We start from the raw sequence: 6,000 nt of genomic DNA on the forward strand, positions 1-6,000 counted from the left end.
TCCTGGAGTAGGACAGGAATGGAAATTTTTCCTGGTCAGTCTTCATCTAACACATCCAGTCAGAGCTCATACTCCAATCAGAAATCTTTGGGAACACTTTCAGTGCAGTGCTATTTCTCTGAAAGCAGAATAATTCAATAACCCTTGCTGGAATGCAGAATACACCCGTGACCCAAGGCAGGAGGTAAGAAAAAGGACATTGCTCTGCACAGCCTTCAGTCCTAAGAGGAACACTCACGTCAGAAGTTGAGGTTGCTCCGATCACCCCCTGCTTCTTATTAATGACACCCCTGTGATTTCACTAACAGAGACTGACGTATCAGCATTACATTGACATGAAACCAAAGAATCTCCCCCCCTCCTCGGGTCAGGCCTCTCTGCAGGGGCTCTGCTCCTGCTCACTTTGTGCAAGTTTCACAAATTACACCTCACACACCTTATTTCCTTGCTGCACTGGCTAGAAAAGAAGAAGACAACATAAGCAATGCCCAAGAAACTTGTGCTATGTAATCACCGGGGTCCAGGCAGCTTACTGAGGTTTACATGTAGCAAACTGAGTATTAAACTCACCACTCTGCATTTCATTTTAGCTGGTGAATAGTGCAGAACAGGGTGTATCTCCATAAACAATCAGGATTAAAATCATCTGTTTAATGTTTACAATCCAAATGCCACTGCTAGTATTTCTAATGAATTTCAAGACTTGAGCAAGCTGAAGACTGAAGTGAGACCAGCCAGTGGGCCAAAAGAACGGCCTGGAAGTCATTAAAGCCATATCCCTAGGGCAACCTGCAAGCAGACACAATAGAACACAGAAACTAGCTGCTTGTATTAATGAATATACTATATTAACAGTAATAGTTCTTAAGTAGAAATGGGTTTTGAGGCATTTATCAAGGTCTTCTGCAGATTATGTCCCTACCAGCCTTGAAGTATTTCAGTTAGCTGGAGAACAACATGGACAAGCTCACTGACAGAAGGTCAGCCAGTCCAGTGAGTGCAAGTCCTAGGACATCCTTGGGATACGGAGAACACAGAATTCCCCAGAGCTATTTAGAGTTTCTTAATGGCCAAGTAGGAGAAAAGAATGAGAGGTTCACTGTTCCCTCTTGGCCATCTTGCGTTGGCTGTTACTCAGGGGGCTGTGTACTTAACCCTCACGAGCAATTTACTCATGTGGCAAGAACAGCTCCTAGGTAAGGACTGAGCAGGTACTGGTCAGTGGTACTGGACCTAATGGGTGTGGATGACCGTTAAGTCTGGGGTGGTATTGCAGCTATTGCAGGGAGGCTCTGCAGCACAAGTAGGGATAGACTCTTCGCTTGCTATAGGCTGTGCCAAAATCTGAACCAGCTTTCACAATCCAATGGCTACCTTCACACCATGACACAGGCCATCTGCATTCACTTGCTTAGAGACAGCATCTTAGCCATGGTCTGCATAAAACCACCAGATGTGAATGTTTCACTGCCATCGAAAAATCAGAGTTGCTTGGTAAAGAGAATCCCGATTTCAAAAATACAAGGAAAAAAAAAAATCAAACCACAGTCATAGGTATAATTTCTTTGTATTTGCTAAGATTATATAGCTTGGCATGAGCTGTGCCTGGAAAAGCGCATTTCAGAACTGAATAATGTTTGCACTCCCTTTATTTGTTTAAAGAAAAGCATAAAAAACCAGAATGAAACAAATTCAAGTAGGTTTTTTGTTCCTGAAACAGGTCTGCTTTTATTTCCTCAGAAGATGTACGTTTCTACTCAGTGCACACAGCTATTTCTCCACAGATGGAAAAAAACAAAGCTGAAAAGAACAACAGCAAAATCCCAAATCCCAAGGCAACATTTTCTAAATAAACCAGGGAACTATAAAGAGAACAGTCTGGCTGAACCATACATGGGATTATACTGACATATTGTGGCAAGACACAAGTAATGCAATGCCTTAATCACTTCTGTGACCATAAGCTACTCTGCTACTCTCCTTCCTCTGGTTGAGGAGCAGAGAGAAGTCTGGGGTCCTCAGTCCCAGACTGAGGACAGAGACAAGGAACCTGAGAAAATATATAAGCAAGACCTCGTGACTGGATCCTTCCAATGCTTCCAGCCTTGGTATCTGGAACTGAGCTGTTTCCACATCTTAGCATAGTGAGAAGTCTCATCCAGTTACGGACAGGCAGAGCAGATTGCCTCCCTGTCTTTGAACTCAGAGCTGAAAACTCTACACCCCACACAGCTGCAGTGGTGCGTTTGGAGGCCTCCAACCTCTGAGCTTTCAGCCAGCCAGAAAGCTCTTTGTTTTCCAAAAAATTATCCCTGAATGACTCAGTTGAATAATCTTTCCCATACCATTGATGCTTTGGGAAAAAAGTTCAGGCACAAGCTGTGCCCTCAGACACAACATTTTCAGAGGAAAAGGAGTATGCAGGCAAAATAATTCCCAGAACTGTGGCAATGAATAAGCTGTCTGGACTGAAAGTCCCCTTGGCCATGGTGACAGGCAGTCAGGCAGGACCTCCCCATCCTGCAGAGCTCAGAATCGCAGTTGTAACAATTTCAGCCTTTTCAAATAAGAAAACATATTGTGAGCGTGGTCACTGTGTACCTCTCTTTCCCAATATTATTTCATCACTGGGTGGAACTCCCCCTTTGTCTTCCCAGCAAATGCCCTAGGCCATTCATACTGAAATATTGTCACCTCCCTCTAATGACTTCTGGTACTAATTTTTTCCTGTAGCATGGACTTCGGAAGCCTTTCAATCCATGGAGTCACAAGAATCAGACTTAGTGCCAGAGAGCTACAACTCATCCTAACCAGAGAACAGTTGTGGTAGGGGGGTAGAGGGTGATGTGAACCAAGGTTGACCAACCACAGTTCCACCACTCCATCAGTTTCACAAGCTGGAAGACTTCTGCAGAGTTACTTGGTGCACAGCAACAGTTGTAACCTTCTTCCCGGGCTATGAGAAAAGTTTCAAACATGGAGCCTTTTTGTATGACCACGGGGACCGCAGTCATTTAAACAGCAAGCTAGCTAGCAGAGCTCGTATATCCTAGGTAAAAGGAAACATGTTCCCATGAAGAACCCTATTCAGAGACCATTGACTTCAATGGGAATTACTCACCTAAATACCCCTAGTCTCAGAGTCCCTTAAAACCTTTAATGTATTTATCTTTGCAGTATCCCTGTGAAATAGGGAAGGACTCTAGTCTGTTCTATAAAGATATTCAGAGGTGTTTGTAAGGATATAGAGGCACCCAACCACCTTTGAACTAAAAGGGATTTGCTAAGATTACACAGAAAGATTTTGGGCAGTGCAGGGGACTGGACCTTGTTTTCTCTGCTCTGAGGATCTCAAATAATTGTCAAAAGTAATACATGAACGCCAAATTTGAACAAAAGTCTTCCTTTGCAATAAAGATAATGACAGAGTTTATATCACAGTCAACAGACTCAGCGGTTAAAGGTCAGCCTGAATCATAAGTGCTAAGTCATTTTAAGAGGAAATATCCATTCTGGCATGCTGCATTTCAAAAGATGTGGAAAGCTACAGAACAGCTGGCTCAGCAGCAGAAATGACGGTCCCTTCTGAGTCCACCCTGAATGACTAAAGACGCATCCCTTTGTTTGCTACGTGGAAGAAAACACTAAACAAGCAGCAAAACATTTTCACTGAACAAAAAAGTATGTTTTCTGCTTCAGCAGCAAATGCCCACTTATTTGCTTCTCAGGTCAGCAAAAATGTGAATTCTCAATCTACAGCTTGAGATGTTTTAACCATTATGTCCTGACTTTTTAACCTCTGTTGTAATTAAAAACAGATTCCTGCCAATGGCACTACTATATAGTTACCTCGCACAGTACTTGGCTCCTATTTCTGTAAGAAACCTGCAGTCTACAGAAATGAGGAGGCAAGGCCTGTTCTGCTTACTGAGGAAATGTTTTCTGGAAGTGAACCACATGTGGTATTATTACCTATAGTAAAAAGAATAATTTTTCTATGGCTGCTGGCATCTGACAAAGTTGTTTCACATCCCTACCACTGCCTCATGCATAATTCCCCTTTCTTTCTTGGCATACATGTCAGTTGTCAGAATAAATACAAATACCAAATGGCTTGAAGCTTACTCACAAGAAAAATAAAAAGCATTACCTGTAAAACACTCAAAGTACACCTGAGGTGAGAAGGTTTAAATCAGTATTTCTTTAATATACTTACAACTTCCTTGGCCAGAGACAAAAAAGTTGAAAAAAGCTATTTCACAGCCCAGTGCTTCTGCTGGTCACGTAGTACTGTGCTCCCTTGGACTAGTAATTATTTTGGTATTTTATGTTCCTGCAGAGACTAGAGAAAGCCCTCCCAGGCAACATATGGCTCCCTGGTTAGCACAGCCCGATTTCACCCTCCTGGTCTGTACGAGCCTCTGCCCATGTCCCGGAGGAGCGCACTCAGTCGCCGCCTGTGTGAGCTGCTCCCTGAGGGGAGCCCAGCAGGGACTGGGGCAGCCCACCGGGCACACGCCGCAGCACCAGTAGCTTGATTTCAGTGACACCCATCTTTTTACCTCCCAAGTAGCCATGGAGGGATGAGCAGCCAGCAGTGCAGCAGCTCCTCTCCGGCTGTCCTAAAGGCTGCATCCGCAGGGGAGCAGCAGCATCCCTCCAGCATCCATGGGCTCTTGGCCCTGCAAACAGCAGGGGTGAGATGAAGGCCCTGCAGTGCCGCCTTTCCCTTTCAACAGCTTGCTGCAGGGACAGCTTCAGGCTCCACCCAGGCTCTCCAGCATGCCAGGAAGGCAAGGGCAGGGCAAGAAAGCAGCAGCCAGGGAGTACCAACAGGCCAGATTATAACAAGAGAGGCAAGACACAGAAAAATTCCAGCACGGGAGTATGGCAATAAGAAAGAGACGGGAACAGCAGTGAGACTTCTCCCCAGCAAGCCGGGCACTTCACCTGAGATTGTGCACTGCGCTAGGCACAATGCCTAGAAATTAAATCTTACAATGCTGAATGCTGCAATGCTGAATGTTGCAATACCTGAATCCTATTTGTCTCCCTACCCCATGGAGCCCTGGCGAAAGTGCAGAAGAGTTTTTTAGATAAAGGCTTACACAAGCCTTGTGCTGAGTAGCAACCCTCTGCAGGAAGGAGACAGGAGGAGGCTAGGTGTACCCAGAGGAGACAACCCACACCCCCATCGCTTTAAAGTAGAACACATAAGAGTATCTTTCACTTTGAAATATAGATACATGTAAGTGTAGCTTGAAAAACATATCACTTGAATCCTTGAAAATGAGAACCTGCTTTGAAAACTCTATGAGCATTTCAAATCTGGCCCTTAGATACAGTATCCACGATCTTTCCAAAGAAACCTGAAAAGGCAGAAAGCCTCGCTTTCCTCTTGAACTTCTGCATCTCCTCGGAAGGGGGAGCGCAGCAGGCATCCCTGCTGCCTGGCCGGCTGCAGACCTCGGGGAGCGGCAATGGGACGCTTCTCTGGTTTCTTGACTCTCACACCTTGTCCATGTGAGGAAGTTTCAGTGGGTGACCTGTGAATTTTAAACCTGTCAAGTTTCCCCATATAGCTAAGTCTACACTCTGACTTTTTTTCCAGTTTTATTTATGTGACGAACTTAGGTCCTCGACTCCCCCCCTGCTACACTGACATTAACAGTCCACAAAGCAGATGTAGAAGCTGAAAATCTGGTTTCCCAAGGGTGAAACCTCTTACACTATGAGTACACATGCCAGTGACAGAAGATAGCTGGTAGAAACTCGGGTGCTTATGATGCTCACTGCTATTTAAATGATTGGGTTTTACACTATTAGTAAAACTGATAAACACTTTTCCACAGCAGCAAAACCAGACCAGTAAGGACGACTTGAGCATAGCACAGAAATAGTACCTACCACTGAAGGTTTCTTGAGGTGAGATTTGTCAGGCAACAGGCAAGTGACAGTATACCTGCTGTTTGATGATAACAAAGCTCAGGGGACCATATA

Source organism: Gymnogyps californianus, chromosome 3, assembly GCF_018139145.2.
Source record: "Gymnogyps californianus isolate 813 chromosome 3, ASM1813914v2, whole genome shotgun sequence".
Taxonomy (NCBI): domain Eukaryota; kingdom Metazoa; phylum Chordata; class Aves; order Accipitriformes; family Cathartidae; genus Gymnogyps; species Gymnogyps californianus.